Below are 22,123 nucleotides of genomic sequence, written 5' to 3' on the forward strand. Positions count from 1 at the left end.
GTCGCCAATGATTCCGCACCATACATTTACAGTCCTCGGTCGCTGTCGCTCTACTTGTCTGAGCCAGCGAGGATTGTCCACGGACCAGTAATGCATGTTCCGTAGATTCACTGCCCCGTGGTTTGTGAAACCCGCTTCATCGGTAAACAGGTAGAACTGCAACGCATTCTCTGTTCATGCCCATTGACAGAATTGCACTCGATGATTAAAGTCATCACCATGTAATTGCTGATATAGCGACACATGAAACGGGTGAAAGCGGTGACGATGCAGTATGCGCATGACACTACTTTGACTCAGTCCACCGGCTCTCGCAATGTCTGTGGGTTCATGGCAACAGCAGCTGACACACCAACTGCATCCGCTTCTCCTGTGACGGGCCTGTTACGGACCCGTTTGCGTGCTACGACCATACCTGTTGCATACAGTTGGCGGTAGATGTTTTGCAATGTGCGACACGTTGGATGCTCTCTGTCCGGGTACCGTTCTGCATACACCCTGCAGGCTTCAGCTGCATTTCGTCGACACTCGCCATAGATGAGTATCATCTCCGTCTTTTCAGATTTCGAATACACCATTGTCACAGTTCCTACAACACTACACTATCACAGACGTCTGGTAACACGGTGTACTACAGTTGGTCTGCGTGCGGAGACGAATGCAGAATAACAATAGCTGCAAGCGCTACATGCGGACACTGCGACAGCTAGACCAAACCACAAAAGTGCACTACAGCCACACTCGTAAACACGGTCGTCATCGTAAACATATCCCTGCAGATGCTACTCGCTGACCAAGGCCCGTGTTTGTTACAACACGTGTAACCTCCCCACACGTAAATTTGATCACCACAACCTCTCAACAGAAAATGTGAACATAAATAATATTCACGCCAAGTGTAACCCCCTCACAAACAAAATCAAATAAATTGGAATTTAGTAATAATTATTATGGATAGCGAGTCTAATTTTCGCGTGACCTCGGAACAAAACTGGTTCCCATTTAATGTACCCACAAAATTCTTTTCTCATTTAATGTAATCACGAAACAGAAAAATTCCTAAGCCTCATAATAAAAAAATAAATTCAGTACCCTGGTAAAATTTCGACGACAGGAGTGCTGCGTCGTGGCCCTGTAAGATCATTCTGAATAAAAAGCAAAAATTCTTACCTCAATAAAAACGGCGAATATATCTGCTCTTACCTAAAAATTTTTTCGGCACAGCTCCGTGCAATGCTGGATTATACATTTGTGATTTGTGAAAGGAAGCAACTGATTTTTTTTAAATGAATGCTTTTTTTAAACAATTGCTTTATATTACCAAAATTATTATTAGGACATTTTTTAAATACTTTTGGATGACAGTTCAGATACATTACTAGATATGCGCGACGCTGCTTCTTTACCTTATACAACAATACTCCATCTCCAGATTCCCGACCAGAGCAGACTGCAGACAAGCGCAGACCACCTCAGACAAGCGACTAGCAACAGCTAACTGCTACAGTTACACAGTTCGTACTGCAGTCAACACTGCTCTCTGGTCAGCGATACTATATCGCAGATAGCGCATACCTCTTACACACGTAACTGAACGTTGGAGGTTTCAAGCGTCAACTTTAGGTTACAATATCTCCAGATGTAATTAACATTTTACAGTGCAACAAACGGCACTGAGTACGTATTTGTTTATATGTTAAGATGTGCTAACAAAACTAAGGTGGTTCCATTTAAAAAAACGTAGGTTTGTGTTAAAAAACATACCTCCGTGCATTTTTGTATGGTTTGTATTAAACAATTACACTAGCCCCTCTCCTCACGTTCGGTCTGTGGAATCGGTTCGTCAGTATTTGATGTGGTTTACGAAATATATCCAGCGCTAACGGTAGGTGACTCACTCTGTGTGTGTATATATATATATATATATATATATATATATATATATATATATATATATACTCCTGGAAATTGAAATAAGAACACCGTGAATTCATTGTCCCAGGAAGGGGAAACTTTATTGACACATTCCTGGGGTCAGATACATCACATGATCACACTGACAGAACCACAGGCACATAGACACAGGCAACAGAGCATGCACAATGTCGGCACTATTACAGTGTATATCCACCTTTCGCAGCAATGCAGGCTGCTATTCTCCCATGGAGACGATCGTAGAGATGCTGGATGTAGTCCTGTGGAACGGCTTGCCATGCCATTTCTACCTGGCGCCTCAGTTGGACCAGCGTTCGTGCTGGACGTGCAGACCGCGTGAGACGACGCCTCATCCAGTCCCAAACATGCTCAATGGGGGACAGATCCGGAGATCTTGCTGGCCAGGGTAGTTGACTTACACCTTATAGAGCACGTTGGGTGGCACGGGATACATGCGGACGTGCATTGTCCTGTTGGAACAGCAAGTTCCCTTGCCGGTCTAGGAATGGTAGAACGATGTGTTCGATGACGGTTTGGATGTACCGTGCACTATTCAGTGTCCCCTCGACGATCACCAGTGGTGTACGGCCAGTGTAGGAGATCGCTCCCCACACCATGATGCCGGGTGTTGGCCCTGTGTGTCTCGGTCGTATGCAGTCCTGATTGTGGCGCTCACCTGCACGGCGCCAAACACGCATACGACCATCATTGGCACCAAGGCAGAAGCGACTCTCATCGCTGAAGACGACACGTCTCCATTCGTCCCTCCATTCACGCCTGTAGCGACACCACTGGAGGCGGGCTGAACGATGTTGGGGCGTGAGCGGAAGACGGCCTAACGGTGTGCGGGACCGTAGCCCAGCTTCATGGAGACGGTTGCGAATGGTCCTCGCCGATACCCCAGGAGCAACAGTGTCCCTAATTTGCTGGCAAGTGGCGGTGCGGTCCCCTACGGCACTGCGTAGGATCCTACGGTCTTGGCGTGCATCCGTGCGTCGCTGCGGTCCGGTCCCAGGTCGACGGGCACGTGCACCTTCCGCCGACCACTGGCGACAACATCGATGTACTGTGGAGACCTCACGCCCCACGTGTTGAGCAATTCGGCGGTACGTCCACCCGGCCTCCCGCATGTCCACTATACGCCCTCGCTCAAAGTCCGTCAACTGCACATACGGTTCACGTCCACGCTGTCGCGGCATGCTACCAGTGTTAAATACTGCGATGGAGCTCCGTATGCCACGGCAAACTGGCTGACACTGACGGCGGCGGTGCACAAATGCTGCGCAGCTAGCGCCATTCGACGGCCAACACCGCGGTTCCTGGTGTGTCCGCTGTGCCGTGCGTGTGATCATTGCTTGTACAGCCCTCTCGCAGTGTCCGGAGCAAGTATGGTGGGTCTGACACACCGGTGTCAATGTGTTCTTTTTTCCATTTCCAGGAGTGTATATATATATAACTTTTGTACATTATTAAGGTAAATATATTGTTCGTTCTCTATCAAAATATTTCATTTGCTAACTATGTCTATCAGTAGTTAGTGCCTTCAGTAGTTAGAATCTTATATTCTGCTGGCTGTATTGGCACATGCTGAATTGCAGTAGTTTGAGTAACGAAGAGTTTTGTGAGGTAAGTGATTCATGAAAGGTGTGGGTTATTCTTAGTCAGGGCCATTCTTTTGTAGGGATTATTGAAAGTCAGATTGCGTTGCCCTTAAAAAAGAGTGTGTCAGTTTAGTGATTATCAGAAAAAGAAAACAGAGAAATGTCTTTGTACGTTAAGTTTTGCTCAGTTGTTTGAAAATTAAATAACAGAAGAGGTTTATCAGCACAGTAGTTCATTAATTTTTCTAAGGGGATGTTTCACACACTATCACGCTGCAAGATGTCATGAATGTGACTGGTATCCATTGTCATACATTTCGTACCGCTGTCGCTTAACACAAGGAAGGGATTATCATACAGCAACAAGGTATGTGGTGAATAAGGACACGTGGCGCACCTCCGAGCCAACGCCATGACCGGAGAGCCAGATTATGACACCATCCGTTTGTGTACCGAACATACTGCGGGTTCATACCGGAACTAGAATTAGATATAATTCATGACTTGTTGGGAAATAAGACGGCAGAATTATTTTCTTAAGTAACTATTTTTTATTTTCTGCATTTCTGTGTTAAGGTAGTAAAACTTGTACAGTTAAGATACAGATACACTTAAGCCAAAATATCTACGGAAAGAGGCAGAAGGGGATTGAAATTACCACGCGGTGCTAAATGGTTGGATGTACATGACTCTTCACTGAACGTGGGATTCGGAGACTTGTCTGCATCAGTAGGGCTGATGGAGATCTGTGGCATCTCTGTCGAAAAAGTACAATACTTGTGCACGCACTTGTACTTCGGAGCACACCGTACATTGTTGTCCATGGTGCTCCACAGCAGGCCACCTCTACGTGTTTACATGATGAACCAACGTCATCGTTGCAGTGGGCATTGGACCACCGGGATTCAACCGTCGATCAATGGAAATGTGTAAGCAACTCCTTGTGAATCACACTTTTGCTACACTAGGTCGATGGTCGTCTCAACAAAAGTGATCGTCGAGATGAACAGCGGATTAAAACGCGCACCGCGCCACGGACGTAATCTGGTGGGAGCAGTATTAAGCTATGAGAGTTATTCTCCTGCCCTTGCATGGGGCCTGTAGCAGTAACTGGAGACAAGCGTAAAGCTGCGAACCAGCTGCACCCCTCAGTGCTTGATTTCTTTCCGACGGAAATGTCTTCTTTCACCAATGTAATTGTCCGGTCTTGGAGCCAGAACTGTTCTACAGTGTTTTCAGGAGCATTATAGTGACCGTACGTTGATGTCTTGGCGACCAAATTCGCCTGATGTAAATCCTATGGAACCCATCTGGGTCACTATCGGGCGCCGTCACGGCGTACGCAAATCAGCGGCCCGTTATTTTCTCGAGCTGCATGACCTGTGCTTAGACATCTAGTACCACATACCTCCACAGTCCTACCAGCAAATTGTCGGACTCCTGATACGCATAATCAGTGATGTACGTCGAGTCAAATACGGATAAACAAGGTATTAAGCAGGTACTCATTATGTTTTGGTTCATCGGTATATACTGTTCCAGGCGCCGCAGTCATCAGGGTATCTTAAGGGAGATACTCGCGTGTACTATATGACTAAAAACTTTTGAAACGTTGCTCTGTTTGTTATCATGATTAGGTATGTGAGAGTGGTATTGTCTGCGATGGAGTTTAGACATCAGCCCAGCATTTACCACTTGCGTGGGTAACTGCCTAAAAACCACATTCAGGATGGCTGGTGCACACACACACACGGGTTCTGTCCTCCCTGTGCAGTAAATTAACATGTTGCAAGTTGTCATTAATGTGACTGGCAATGACAGTGATACGTTTCGTACGGCTATAGCTTAACACAAGAAAGAGATTATTATACAGCAACTATGTATGTGGCGTATAATGAATGACACGTAACGCATTAGGGAACCAGGACCACGTGTTCTGGAGAGCCAGATCATGACACCATCCGTTTGCACAGCGAACATACCGCCGGATGATACCAGATTTAGAGTGAACTATAATTTCTGACTTGTTAGCAAATAAGCCGGTAGGATTACTTTCTTAAGTAATTTTTATTTTTATTTTTCTGTATTTATGTGTTAATGTAGCAACACTTGTACTGTTAAACCAGATATATGGCAGCAAATAAGTAAATAAAAAGAATTTAAAACCTGTCTTTTCTAGTGTGGTGCAGTTTTCTTAGGTGTTGTAAACAATAAGAGCATTGGGTAAAGTCAGAGGAGAGTTCTCGGCTGTAGTTTTAACAAAACAATGCAGGGGAACATCCTTATAAGAATAATGTAAGTCTAAAAACGGCAATCGAAACCAGTTACTGCCAATAAAGGATTGACACAATGATGTTGCATATCTCTCATGTTGTTCAAAATGTCTAGGGATGAGGTCATTAATAATTGGAGGGCAAAAGTCAAGGCAATGATCTGCAAATGGAAACTGAGGATATCTGCAGTCTTTTTTTTTTTTTTTAGATAACCAGATGATTGTCGATAGAGGTAAAGAAGACATATGTTATATGTTTAGAAAATTGGAGGGATACTTATACAAATTCTGAAATAATTACGATATGGCCGTTGTAAAAGAGAACGTGAGTTAAAAGTCAAGACGTATGTAAGTGCAGCGTCTCATAAGTACTTAGGCATCACTACAACAGAGAATGAAAGAGATTTTCAATATATATGAAACAAAACAACAGAATCCAACGTCATGAGTGAAAAACTACTTCCAAAAGCCTCTCCAGAGTTACAGAGAAGTGTCTGTACAAGAGATTTCTGGGAAGTCCATTGTTACATAGAACAGAAGTCTGAACCATGCAAATAAAATGAAAGAAAGATTTCACTCAATGGAATTGACTGCGGATAGTGTTGTTATTCCACAGTAATTAATACAGTGAGCAACGACGACATCAAAAGCTTTGACAGAAATAGATCCACCATCATTACAGTGGATAGAAAGAAAACCACCAAGGGTAGAATAGCACGGCCATATTAGACGTATGGATGATAAAAATGTAGCTCAGAAGGTATGGGCATGGAAACCTTCAGGAAGGTAGAGAAAAAGTAGGGATAGAAGATTGGACTGAAGAGACCACGCAGAAATTACAGGTGACACAAGACACTTGTACAGATAAAGAGGCGTGTAGACCTATTCCTGGTAAACGGTCACTGATAAAGCGAAGCAACCGGATAACTACACATGACTTTACAGTACATATCGTAATGTAACTACTGGCTGTAAGTCTTCATTAGTTTTCTGAATAACGCTGGAGCTAGTTTTGTATTCATGAGGTTGCCAGCACTACAAGTCTTAACTTTAATAAATCCCACTTTAACAATTATGTTCCTCAGCATATGGATGCGTTATAATTCTGACACGAGCGCTGCAGATTCCACTGGCAGTTTGTAATACGAGTAGAGCTTAGTAAAGCAGAGCTGAAGTAAACTGCGGAATTCCTGCTGTCACTGACACAGTGTTACTTTTAGTAATTTTGATACATACTGTGTTCTCTTCTCTCTCTTTCTATTAATAAAAACAATATCTGTGCGTAGACATCTGTAGTCAGAGTCAGTTGACATATAGGTTTTCTGATTGTCGTTCAGTGTGATATAGTAAACAACTATATTGCAGAAAATCAATGTGGTGGCGAAAGTTGCAGTCTAAATCGCAGAGGGTCAGGTAAATGCACAGTCATGTTCGAAAACATGTTTAAAGTAAGAGTGGTTATACATTGCTTCAATTATCGCCTTATGGACATTTCGCCTATAGAATCGCCGACGTTTTACTGAATACCCTAGCAATTGTTAAGAGAACTGCGCAAAAAATTAAAATTGCAAACGTATTTAGTAAGATAAGGCAGCTGAATTAAATGAGCGAAAGCTAAACAAAATTAATTTTATGAATTAAGACTGAAATTACTTGCGACTTATAACATCATAATGGGAGAAATTAATTAAAAGAGCTGATGGAGGGAAGAATCCGCAAGCAAAGTTCGTAAATGCGTGCTGTAAACGTAGCAATACTCCGGATCAAATCACAGTGCAGTTGCGTACCAAGTTCATATCTTATGTGAACACTCAATTTCGAAGTCTGAAAGTGGGGTGTCAGCAAAAAAAAAAAAGAGACTTTTTTCGTCATCACGGTGTTCTCAGACACTGCACTGCAGCATTTCTAGTTAGAACTCATCTCGCACCTTCCAGAGATTTCTCTCACAACGCCGAAGGCAGAGCTGGGTGATGGCTCTCAGCACACAAACCTTGTTCCAAGGAATGCCTTTGTACTGGGCGCTGTACTTCTTGTCACAGCATTGTTAACGTCACAGACAGTGTGTTTTACGCAGTATGTCACTCATGTAAAAAACTCCCCGGCTGAGAGCTGGGTTCTCAGGACGGGGCAGGATAAGGTTACGATTGTGGATGGGGTTGTAATCAATTACTTTCGGTTGCACAGCAAATACGTAAACTTTATATCAAGAAATTAGAATTTTTAAACAATCTCTTAAAAAAACACAATTGACTGTATCACGGCTGAAGGCCTTGTTACAGAAAAAAAATTTTACAATTTTGCGGCCGAAGGCCTCAAACAATAAACGGCTGAAGACTGAATTAGAAGTCAGAAGAACAATTCCAAATAGCACATATTAAGATAAATACTTCGTTTTAAAACAAACGAAAACACGGCTCACGGCTTATTATAAAAGAAGCGAAATTATTAGTCGGCTGAAGACCTGAATTAGAAGTCAGGAAAACAATTCCAAATAGCACACAACTCAACAAAACGCTTGCTTTTAGAACAAGTTTGCTTAAAAAGAAGCTTATTGTAACATGGCTGAAGGCCTTATTATGAAAGAAATGAAATTATTAGCCATCTGAAGGCCACACACAATTTTAAATCACCAACGGCTAAAGACCTTAATTAGAAGTCAGAAGAACAATCCCAAATAGCACTTTTAGAATAAATACCTTGCTTTTAAAGCAAGTTTGCTTAAAAAACTTACTGTAACATGGCTTAAGACCTTATCACGAAGGAAATGAAATTATTGCTCTGCAGATGGCCACACCAACAATAATTGGAATGTTACAAATATCCTTAAAACAACACCACAATCTAAGAAATCAGGACAAGTGGTTCTCAGCAAGTGTTCAAAGGGACGGTCTAGGAAGGTAACTCAAACATAAGGTAAAGTGAGACAGGCAGCCTAGAGTTGTACTCGCGTAACAGGATGGCAAGTCAAACAAGGGGCAACTTAAGCGCCGACTGACCGACTAACCAATCCGCCTAACGTCCGATCACCGGTACAACGATGGAATATTTTTAGGCAAGGGCGAAGGGAAAGACAGCACTACGTCTTCAAAAAACACCCAAGGCTGAAGGAAACACTAGAACCAAGGCAGACCTCCCAAAAAATATGCACAGTACAATACAAGAGGCTGTCGAACTACACGCCGTGTCGGACAGCATGAGGAAAGGCATACTGCCAGAAAAGTACGCTAACCTCCAGGACAGGTAACCAAGGTGTTAGCGGCCACAAGGCATAAAATACCGCTGGTTGCACTTCACTAATAAGAATAATACTAAATTCAATGAGGAGTAACAAATAGAGAAAGACAGCTGCAATATTTCACCGCCTCAAAACACTTCATTCATTGCCGCCAGGCTCAGCGGCCCTGGGGGCAACAACACACCAACCAAAGGCGAGATCTCAGAATAGTCGAGGTTGCATTAGCAATTAACTCTTCACTCAACTTAAGCATTCAGGGTTCGGTGTGCAACGACGTCGTCGCTCTCACAGCTACCCCTCCTCGACCCGGCAGTGGCAGCACACTGCCAGCGGCCCCAGCTTGTCCTCGCGCTGCACGGACCTGCTCGCTGCTGCGCCCCAACCGAACTCATCTCCGCTCGCAGCCCTCCTCACCAAATCCAGTACGCAGACAGCATTAAAATAACTGCTCATTCAAAAGCACAAGATACACACGGATCCGGGAAAACAATTCCAGCAACAGCTCATAATTCTAAAACCAGTCACCGTCAAACAACACGGACGAATTATGAGTCGCCACAAACACAGAGAAGCCAAAAGCGGTCGGAAGACCAAATGTACGTCGTCCGCTGCGACAACCAATGGTCGTCCCCACTCACATCAGGCACAGGAAAGATCCCAGTATAGATCGTAGACTGACAACTTCTTGCCATAAGGTCACTTCGTCGGGTGGACACACACACACACACACACACACACACACACACACACACAAGTGAAAGTTGCACTACTCGAATATCACTAAAACTTGCTGAATCCGGTCCTTGACGTGGTCGTTCAATCTGGCGACCACATCCTTCCGTCTGACAGTGCATGTGTGTCGCCCGTGGTCGGGCGAGTACTGGCTGTCAGGACCTCACTACTGCTCCGTCCCAACTCAACTAGCTCGACACGAGACGACCCGGAAATACTAGAGGCCGCTCCAAAGATGGTACCACATTACGCGCTATCGATAAGCGCTGCTGCTGCCACTCAAGAGCAGACAAGGCGAACAAAAGCAGTAGGGCCAGTGAACACACTAAGAAAACGAGACGCCACTATCGCTACTACAAGATGCCAAGCTATGAACGGCATCAACGCGAGCCACACACTGCTCACGGACACTCTTGAATAGTAACGATAACGAACACAGTTTATAATCATATATTGCAAATCAATATTTACTTTCAACAATACGTGTCAGAAAGATTAAAACTACACACTACGCTTATACAGTGACGTAATACACGCCATTCGACGCTGTCACTGTCTCCAGCGTTCCAACCAATCACGGCCAGGAAATCCGCCCTGACTTGCATGATGGATTCGGGCCAAAGTTAAAAGTATTTTATATGATTATTGACTACGTTTGGTTCTCTATACCTAATGGTGGAACGGTCTGTTTGAGATGCGGTACACTGTAGAGCTCGGAACTTTCCGGTGAAATGCGAGAGATTTGGGGCGAGCCACGGAACTTTGCAGATGAAAACGTTTGGGAACGAGTTACCAGCGCTGGAATTTGCGTTACGATCAAACGAAAACTATGAAAAACAGCGGTAGGAATTGGTGGCCTCGAGCATTATTTATGTCTCTCTGGGACATAAGAAGGGTTGGTGCGTCTTTGAATATCTATTTATTAGTGTTAGAAAGAACAAGTAATCCTCCGATGCTTTGGATAACCGAAATACCGTGAATAAAACAATTTAAATGTCTGATTGCTTAACAAAAACATTAATGGGTTCAATATCTGAAGTCAAGCATGTAAGCACGTAAGCGACAAAAATTTAGAAAAGGTTTGAAGGTATGTTTAAAGTTCGTTGGAAGACGCCAAGTGCTCTAATTATGAAACCCTGCATGAATATGCTCTGGGCGCTCCATTTCAAGTGAAACGAAGTGTTTCGCGCATCTCTATGTTTATGAAGTTATGTCTCCTGAAATATGTATAACGATAAAATTTTGAGATACATTTAGTGGTATACGTGGATTCTGTCCGGCAAGCTTTGCTGCCGATGCAGTCAGTAATAATTAAGTAGTGAATTAGAACATATCTAATGCTAATATTTTGCTGCATGAATAGTAAAAATGTAGTAAGCGATAAACTTCTTTCCTTTCGTCATTTTATGAGGATGTCAGCGAGAAAGAGTTTCGCAAAATTTTGAAATTATGTAAAGTTCGTTGAAAGTCGTTAAGTGCTCTCATTCTGAGATACTAGTAAATTGCGAATATTTGCGAACCACAAGACATACGGTTTTTCCTCTAAGAGAAGGAAACGTGGCACATTATCAAACGCCTGGGCAACCTGCGTGATAAGGCTTATTTATTAAGCTTTCTAGCCTTCCTACTATGCTGCTGTGAAGAGTATTTCACGCATTCGTATATTATGTTAATACTTGTGTTATTATGTTAAACTTGCAACATAGCAGTATATATGTTAATAAGTAGATTGTGACAGAATTTTTATATTTTTAATTCAGTCCACAACCACGCGAAATATTTGAAATTGAATTCTTTTAGCCTCTGTAAGCTGTAACATACGCAGTCTGAGACTGATAAAGGGTTCCGGGATAACTTTTAGATAGGTTTTTAGTGGTATGGGTACACTTTCGGTGACTTGCTCATTGTATGCAATGTATCCGATTTACTTTTCTATACTCTACGATGATTCAGAGCTCGTATAGCATTCTTTGGCTGTAATAGTGAAGAACGAAGAATGGTTCAAATGGCTCTGAGCACTATGGGACTTAACATCTGAGGTCATCAGTCCCCTAGAAACTAGAACTACTTAAATCTAACTAACCTAAGGACATCACACACATCCATGCCCGAGGCAGGATTCGAACCTGCGACCGTAGCGGTCGCGCGGTTCCAGACTGTAGCGCCTAGAACCGCTTGGTCACTCCGGGCGGCGAAGAACGAAGAGTAAGTGCATTGTAATCCCGGCGAACTGGTAGTGACGCAGTCCTTATTGGGAATATTTATATCGGGATTTCCAGTCCTGACATTTGCATTAAAAGCAGGAGAAAACTCCCGAATACCTTGTACATAAATGAGAGGCATTTCAATTTTCAATTTGTTTAGGTCTGCTAACTTTGTGGACGATGTCATTCATGATAAGACACTGAACCGCAAGACTGCATTTGTTCCGCTTCAGACATCTTCTCGTTAGTCGTCGGTCCTACCCTTCTTCTTGAATATTCTTCAGGACTACGCTTATCTGACGCTGTCAGCAGGAGAGGGATTCCTAAATTTGAAAAAAAATGTAGTCTTCTACTAGAGATGTTTTATTTGCCTTCTGGTCGCTGTGGCCGAGCGGTTCTAGGCGCTTGAGTCTGGAACCGCGCGACCGCTGTGGTCGCAGGTTCGAATCCTGCCTCGGGCATGGACGTTTCTGATGTCCTTAGGTTAGGTGGGTTTAAGTAGTTCTAAGTTCTAGGGTATTGATGACCTCAGATGTTAAGCCCCATAGTGCTCAGAGCCAGTTGAACCATTTGAATTTTATTTGCCCAGATCTCAATAAATACAAGGAACATTCAATAATAAAAGCAACATTTTTTTTTACCAATTTCGGTTGAAATAATGTGGAATTTGTTGTGGAACATAGACGAATATTCTCACCTCAGCTAAAGTAGCTCCATAAAGTTCCGATGGGTGGTGGCGTTGTAAGCAGCCTTCAAAATGGCGTCTCTAACACTAGTGCGTTCCAAGCAGAGAGCTCTTATTGAGGTTCTTTCAGCGGAAAACAAGAGCATCGAAGATATTCCTGAGCGCTTGAGACCTGACAGGGAACAAAAGCACGGCGAGTTATTGGGCGAGGAGTCCGTCTTCATCGCAACAAGGTCTGACAAACGTCTTTGATCTCCGGCGTGCCAGACGTCTGCACACAGCTGTGACTCCTGTCATGTTAGAACGTGCAGACGTTCACATTTCAGGTGATCGACGGCTCACAATTGAACAATTCGCTGCTCAAATGGGCGTCTCTGATGATGGTGCAGACACACTCGTTCACCATTAGGGATAATCAAAGGAGTGTGGCCACTAGGTTCTTCACCACCTAACAGAAAACCAGAAAGAGCAACGAAGGACCATCTGTACGGAACTGCTTGCGCGTTACGAGGCTCGTCGTGAAGAAACTTTTTGGCAACACCGTTACAGGCGATGAAACATGGGTTCATCACTCCGAACCGGAAAGAAAGCGGCATCTTACTGTGTAATGCCACATCACCTCTCCTCTGAAAGTTCAAAATCGGACCTTCAACATCTAAAGTCATAGCTACGGTCGGAAGAGTTATTCTGTTTGATGTCTTCCCTCACGGTGCAACGATCAACTCTGGAGTGTATTGTGCTACCCTCAGGAAATTCTAGAGACAACCTCAGCGTGTTCGTCGCCACAAAAATGGAAAGGACTTGTCCTACTCCACGAAAACGGAAGGTCTCAAATAAGACTGCGTCCCTGAGAAGAGCTCACAAAACTTCATTGGACTGTTCTCCCTCGTCCACTCTACAGCCTGGATCTCGCACCTTAAACTTCCATCTGTTTGGCCCAATAAAGGGGGCACTCCGACGGAAGCAATACGTGGATGATGGTGATGTTAATGATGCAGCAAGAGGTAGTCTCCAACGTCGAGCAGTAGAGTGGTACGACGCAGGCATACAGACGTTCCCAGTGAGGTGGCGTAAGGGAATGAAGTTCAAAATATAGGATTTTATAGCCAAAAGAGTGTTGAATAATACGGTTTAAAGGAATCCTGAGTAGAATCAACATGCTTTGAGAAACGAGTATAATTTGGATTACTTATTCAACGATCGTTGTACGTATATACACAACCAGTTTCACTGATTCCACTTACCATCTTCAAATCATCTACATACACCTATCATTAAGAAATTCAGGCTCTAGGTCACAATACACGACACTGAGTGGCACAATGGTAGATGTATGTTTCTAATCTGAAAATGGCAGTTTAAAATGCCGAAGATAGTTGTCTATATACTGTATGTTTTTACTGCGATTTGGACAAATAAAACTGCTCCAGTAAGAAGATGGCATTTTTTTCTTATTCAGTACTCTTCTGATATCTCCAGCTGAGCCCTACTGATTCTCCCCCAGAGATCGTACCCTTTCGGCGCTCGTCATGCGGTCGCGAAGTGGCGCGCTCGAGAGAGTATCGTCAGAGCAAACGTGCGGTGTGAGGCGAGTTAGTAACAGTACGTGGTTGGTAGCAGACACGAGAAGCAACCCTGGCGGCGAGCTTTGTCGGTAAGAAGGCGTTCATTCGGGTCGGTGCCGGCTGTATTGGTCACGTTCGGGAATGGAATGCGTAGCGAAGAAATTTGGTGGTCGTTAGCCAATTACATGTTGTTGGGAGTCCAGACTTGTGACCTACCTTGTGCTGTCGAACACGAACTTCAACTGACGTAATAAGATAGTATCATTGCATTACTTCATTCATTGGAGACACATTTTCTGCCCTCCGTGTTGCAAGCGTGATGAACCTCTTACGGATTACTGGTTGATTCTTAGTCCTGAAACTCTGTACACAATTTATCTTTTGGTTCGCAGCTACGAAACTTATGCTATTCTGACTGTAGTAATTCGTATTGGTATCTGAGTGCGTCGATATTCTGATTTACCACTTAAACCTTGGGGCTTACTGTGCATTATTTCCTAATCTTAGTGTTTAGTGTGTTTCAGAAAGCACTGTGTGCCACTGAACAGAGCAATGCGACAATGTATGTTCATTCCGCCAGATCCTTCTGCGGAGTCTTGAATGTTGGGGTCCATCAGGGACGTTTAATTATACTAAGACAAATTTATAGTTTTATGCCTTTTCTCGAGGTTATTTTATGTTAGTGTCATTTGAATTACTTCTTTAAAATAATTGGGATTAGAGTGTGATTTGGTTACTTCTTGGAGGCGGTGACAATTTGTTTAACGTGTTTTGGTACTAAATTGATGCTGCTTGATCTAATATTATTCTAAGTGCACTGCCTTGGGTTTATTAGGATAGGATTATGTACCTAAGCCGATGAAGTTGATGTACGTTCGTTATCGTATTGAGAAACACTACGTATTGGATCTTAATTTCCTGCGATTTGTCATATCCTTGAACCTGGGTTGTGAGTTTTGCCTACGCCTTCGGGCCGTTGAGTGTCTTTCTTATTAAAAAGACTTTAAAGTTACGTTTGTGTTCCAGGTAGACCCAATAACAGTTGCCTGTTTTAAAGTTAATACTGTTTGATGGAGTGTATGCGAAACCAAGTTGGCCTGAGTAACTTTAAAGTCTTTTTAATAAGAAAGACACTCAACGGCCCGAAGGCGTAGGCAAAACTCACAACCCAGGTTCAAGGATATGTCGCATTATTAGTCTGGCCGACATTTAGCAGCCGATGTGACAACTGGTCGCCATACACTTTGCCTGTTGTGTACGGCGTTCGTATCTGGACCTGGTTGGCACCTGTAGCTCAGATACGATTGTAAGACAAGTGTCGTTTAGTGGTTAAAGATTTACAAACTTAAAAGGAATTTCTGTACTTGTATTATTGCCTCCCCTTTTCAGCCGTTATCTACGTTGTGTTTCAGATGAAAGACTTGGATGTTTAAAGTTGCTTAATTTATTCAATTACGAACGCATTTCACAAGAGTGTCGTTTACTGTCTGTAAGTCAATTTTGTCACTGTTCAGTTTGTCTTCAGCCTAGCCCTCGAGATACTTAACGCTGAGAGCATTTTATTGTAATCGCATTACTATAATACCATGAAATTTGCTTAACGTATATTGGCTCCTGCCGTTTGAGCTGTATCGATCAATCTCTATCGTTTTACGCTTAATCATGGTACAATGTTCAAATGTTCAACTGTGTGTGAAATCTTATGGGACTTAACTGCTAAGGTCATCAGTCCCTAAGCTTACATACTACTTAACTTAAATTATCCTAAGGACAAACACATACACCCACTCCCGAGGGAGATCTCGAACCTCCGCCGCAACCAGCCGCAAAGTCCATGACTGCAGCACCTGATACCGCTCGACTAATATCGCGCGGCCATTCTACAATGATCCCACGAAAGTTTCATCAGAGTAAGTCGGCTGCTGCCGTCTGATGTGTAACTAGCAATCACTATAGCGACAAGCTGTTAAGTGTAGTGTTTTTTAATGCTAGTTTTTTTGCTTTTGCTGATCATATCTGTACCACAGTTATAGTCTCAAGGGCCATTTTGTGCCTGTTTAGGTATCTGGTAACCACTCATTTGGCCAAATTCTTCATTATAATTGTTATACGGATTAATTGTTTACTTTACATGAATAAACCCTTGTGTGTAACAAAATGTGACTGAGGCTCTTCCTGCCATTAGGTCCACTCCTCCCACTTAGTCCCTGATGGTCGTTTGACGAGGGGCCGACGTATCACCTTTCCAGCAGTTTGAACACTGACTGAAACCATTGCGACCCACACTTACAAAACGATGTTTTACTGCTCTTATTCAGGATGGTTGGAATTATTGGGTAACATTGCTCAGGCTACGATTGCTGGGCCTTCGACACTGAACAGTTGGTGGTAACGTACGGTGAGAGAGACAAGGAACCCTTATCAAAATATTAACCTCCTCTCGGATCCTCCGTAAATGTTACAGCTATAGCGTCCCCAGTGCTATATTACGAAATGACTTAAAAAAACGGTATTTATAAATAAGAGACATTTAAAAATTGAATAATATATTTTTATCATGGAGACGTAAAATAATAATTTCTATGTGTAGGTTCCGAATGCAAAGAAATATAACAAAATGATCTAAAGAGATAACAAGATACGCTCTTTTGTTAAACTTTTAGTCGTCTTCACTTCTTCTCTTGTCTTGATTGTGTGTAGACGGACATCTTGCGAGTGCTGGCAAATGTAAGCATATTTGTATGAGTTAAGCAGATAATATATTGATTTAATATTATCGTGCACTTTTAATTTCTAAGAGATGATCCCGATTTCATGTCCGCCTTCCTTGAATTAACCTGCATTCAAGTAATTTACAGTTCAACAATCGCAGCGCCCGATGCAGCCAACGACGCCATTACGTGGCGATATTAACTTATGAAAAATTAGCGGAAGCAAAACACTCGCCCGCTATTAACAAAATATTAATTTTTCTCCACAGCCGCACGAAGTTGCAGGAATACGTAGCTTTAAGATTCTGATTTTCAGTAACATAGCCGAGAGCCAGAGCCAGGGCTCCGACTACAATACAATGGTTAACGGATGTAAGAAAAAAAAATACTCTCGCGCGTGTGTGGGCCGCAATTGTAATTAATAACTAAAGATCTTTTGCTTTAAAGTGAACTGACTAGCCGAGGAAATTAATATGAAAAGTTTATTACATTGTTCAGCTTATATGCTCCTGTTTTAAGATTCAGCGAGTCTAACATTCATTAACGTAACAAATAATTTAAGATTAATATTGTTAAATAGGAGAACTTCACAAAAGCATTTAACCGTAAATCAAAATTGAATGAAATATCATTTTTATTGAGGCCCACCACGTAAGTCGGCAACAATCAAAATAATAATAATAACAATAATAATATATTAAATTACGACGGCCGACGGACGCGAGATTGGCGCAACAACTTTGGGGCCCGATCAACGAAAATACGAAATTTATTATATCTGACTCTATTGTAATGAATGCAGTTATGTATGTGTCTAATTGTTGTAAAATATTAATGCTTATATCAATTCTTTTACATGTACAACAACAAAACCACACCCTGAGGAGATCTGGAGAAGAAAAAGTGTAGAAAAGGAAAAGGATTTCTATAAACAGAAGTAACTAATATAATTTCCATTGTGCAAGCATCCTGTGTACCTCTGTGCGGAATATGGAACCCATATGCGCATGTGATACCTTCGGTAAAAAAAATAGTAAGTAAAGTGCAAATTAAATTCTGTGTGTATTTGTGTGTTAAGGTGTTTATTTTTGGAGGGGATAATTTATTCGTGTGTGTATGAGTGTTAAAGTGGGTAAGATAGGGCAAGCTAAAGCATCCGTACCAGACGGACAAAATTTTGTTAATATGGAAAGTGAGGGTCATTTGCAATCCGTAAACGAATCCCAAGCCACCGCCTCGGATAACATAATTTCTGGAGCGGGGGGCGAGGATCTGTGGACGGTGAATGACGCTCCACAGCACAATGGGAATAGAGAAACAACTCCACTTCCTGGGCAGGGGGGCCAATCGAGTGCTAGATTAAGCGGGGCACTAGTATGCTCACCGATTGCAGACCCATTAGCAGTATTTCTGCACAGGTTACAAGAAAGAGATAGGGAGAGAGATCAGAAACTGGCTCAGATGCTCTAAGAGCAAGAGCAACAAAGAGAACAGAAAAAAGGGAAAAAGGAAGAATGTTAGAACAGAGGGAAAAAGAAAGAGACGAAAAACTGGCTCAGATGCTACGTGAGCAAGAGCAGCGCAATGAAGCGAAACTAGACAATAACCGAAGCGAACTTGTCGAGATGCGGGACGCTTGCAAAGAAATACCCGATCTTGTGCAAAGCTTAGCTGGCGAGATGCAAAAATTACAGATATCGCAGGCTAGGCTTGAAGACAATGTCCAGACTTATCCAACCGCGTTGATAATGTGGAGATAGATGCACGGAAAAGTATTGATACATATTTGTAAGTGCAAGCTCAAAAAGTCGAAAAAGAATTTAATGAATGGCTAGAAGTAAAGGATCGTGAGATATCTGCAAAGATTGAAATCGACGTAAAAACAGCTGTAGAACAAGCGACTGCGGCCGCGAGTGTAAATACTGACGCTAGCGCTGCCGCACTACATGCCGAAATAACACATATCAAATCCCGTGTGACAGCAGAGTTGCCAAATTGGCAACAGGAAGTCGCGCGGACTGTTTGTGTTGGTTGGAAAGCAATGTAAACAGTGGCGGATAGATAATGAATCCGACTCCGCGTACTGATTACTATAATAACGCAGACTTTATGCAGGGTGCGAGTGCGCAACCGCAACCTAATGTGAATTACGGGCACGAACAACATGCGATACCGTGCAGCGCACATCACGAAGTAATGAATGTCACAGAATGTAGCAATCAGATGTGCAAAAAAGAGGACGATGTAATAAAACACAAGACATTCCAACCCTTCAATAGCGAAAAACGAAATGTCCACACTGTTGTATTTATTAAGAGCTTTAGGAATGTGTTTCCCAGAACATGGACGGAAAGACAAAGAATACAGTTCGTGGTCTCCGTTATTCAAGGTGACGCGGCACTGTGGGCCACCGACGTGTCCGAAAAATGTCTAACGATGCAACAGTTTGAAGGTACATTCTTACAAAAATTCTGGTCCGATAGCGTCCAAGAAAGACTACACAAGGAGTTGTACAGTCCAGAAATGTACAATCCTAAGATGGGAACGTTACGCAAATATTTTGAAAAGTATATAAACAAAACCAGGTACTGGGACGAGCCAATGTCCGATCGTGACATAATCAGATTAATAAAAATGAAGTTGCCCAGTGAAATTAAAAGATATTTCATCAATGTGCCGGAATACGGCATAGAACAATTCATGGAAATAGTGGACTCTGTTGACTTATTGATCGAAGATATGAAAACCGAAAACAAGTGGAACCATGCAGGTTGTAATCAACAAAAAGCCGATTACAATGGCAGCCACAGTAACGGTAGTAACTTAGTACCAAATGGTAACGGTAATAGGCAAGAGCACCGGCAACAGAATCGAAGCAAATACAGTGGCAATGGTTATAACGGCAGCGGTTATAATTGTCAAAATCGAAAGAGACATCATGATGGACGCATGACGAATGGATATAATGGTAACGGCAATCCGCAATGGCGGAACAACCGAAACAAGAGGCGTGGTAGTAATGAACCGACCCCACAGTGGCAACAAAACACAGCGCCACAATGGAACGCCAACCCAGGTCCATCACAGAACATGTCAGGGAGTTACAACCGACCACCGCAAAACCAGAGCCATACACAATATCAAAATACACCATCGGGGAGGCAGGGCGGCCAAACCAACAGTAGCAACAACAACAACCAGAACCACAATGTGAGGTTAGTGGAAGTGACAGACAACTATCAACCCTCTAATGCTCATCCGTAAAACTAAAGACAGCCACAATACGCTCACCGTTGTTGGCTGCAGGATGGTGTAGCGAGGGCACATTCACGGATGACAACCATAAACTTTGTATGTTTAGATACAATGAGGGAATGAAAATAGAAAAGGAACTTGTAGACATACAGCAGAAACGTAACCGAACCGACAAAAGTGCTGTGCAGGCTATATTGCAAGCAGATATGTACGGAGCACCAATACAGATAATAGTCGATACAGGTGCGTCAACCAATGTCATGAGTGCAAATTTTTACAAGTACTTGAGTCAAAATATTAGAATACCCGTATTGCAGTGAAGAATTGGGGTGTGACAGGTGCAATAGATGCACAATCTCATATCATAAAGCAGCAGGTGCAAGTCGAGTTTACGGTAGGAAATGAAGCAATGAAAAGCTCGTTCCCAGTAGTTAAGGGATTAGGTGTTGCTTGCATCCTGGGGATGGAATTTTTACGCCAGATGGACGCAAAAATCGACCTCTTGTGCGGGCAAGTAAGCCTTATGAATGAGGGTAGACGTGTAGTTTTGCCGTTATTGAGGACACGGGAAGTGCACGGTAAATATTGCCGGAACATTCAGTCTAGATTCGAAGAAATACAGGTAATGAATTTATATTCTGACTTAAATACAAGACAAGCATACTATAAAGAATTTATTACTGAAGACAAAGGGGAAAAAAGGAAACTGATAGCCATGAAAGTCAGGGAGTCGGAATATTTGACTGAAGCACAACAAAACGAATTGACTCAGCTACTTACATATTATGAGAATGTGTTTTCGGAAAAACCTGGTGCTATCGAGGGCTACACCTATAACATCGAAGTGGTACCTCACGATACTTTCTGTCACACAAACTACACTATCCCGTGGTCAAAGAAGGAGGCAGTTACCAAGGAAACAAGAAAAATACTTACAAAGACTTAAAGACGTTCGCTCAGTAGAGCAACTTTTACAAATGTGAATACTGTGTTAAGTTTAGAAAGTATTTTTTGTCTGTGTGTAAATGTTCAGATTTCAGTGTAAGAGGTAAAGACGATAAGGCACACAAGATTAGTGCGATTCAATTTTGTAGATGTTAAGGAATAACAGTATTTGTAAGCAATTGTATTTTGAAAGAAAAAATGAACGTAGATTTAAGAATAATTTACAAATTTCATTTTTAAAAATGCTTTATAAATACTTAAAAAAATTCAGCAGGATGTAATGATGAAGGAATTTTTCGTTAGTGTGTCATGAATATTTTTGAACTGTAGTAGTAATGAAACGTATGAAATTCAATATTATAGTGTATATGTTGTTCCATGTATTTGTGTCTATACCGATCCTGAAGTATGCTCAATCATAATTTACTAAATAACGTGAGTGCGGGGTGTACATCACCCAAGGTACCTCATGTGTTGTGGACAAGGTACAAAGCAAATCAGTTCAAATGGTTCAAATGGCTCTGAGCACTATGGGACATAACATCTATGGTCATCGGTCCCCTAGAGCTTAGAACTACTTAAACCCAACTAACATAAGGACATCACACAACACGCAGTCATCACGAGGCAGAGAAAATCCCTGACCCCGTCGGGAATCGAACCCGGGAGGCAAATCAGTAAACGCGACTAACGCTAAGCACTGTTAAAATATAATGCCATCTTCTAAGGCAGAGATTTGCACAAATTTATCGTGTAAACAAAAGTCTCAAACCTAACACTAATCTAGGAACTTGCACGCTAGGCCTAGATTATAAAATGTGCACAATAATGCGAGAGGCAAAGTTCTGTAAAGTCGAGCCTGGCTCTGGAGGGCAAGTACGCAATGAGTGGGCAGACATTACATGGGGACTTACCTCAGATGAGACGGAAATACAATTGTATAGTCAAAAAATCTGAAGGCAAGTACGACTCTGCGTCGAAAA

This window comes from Schistocerca cancellata, chromosome 7 (genome assembly GCF_023864275.1).
Source record: "Schistocerca cancellata isolate TAMUIC-IGC-003103 chromosome 7, iqSchCanc2.1, whole genome shotgun sequence".
Taxonomy (NCBI): domain Eukaryota; kingdom Metazoa; phylum Arthropoda; class Insecta; order Orthoptera; family Acrididae; genus Schistocerca; species Schistocerca cancellata.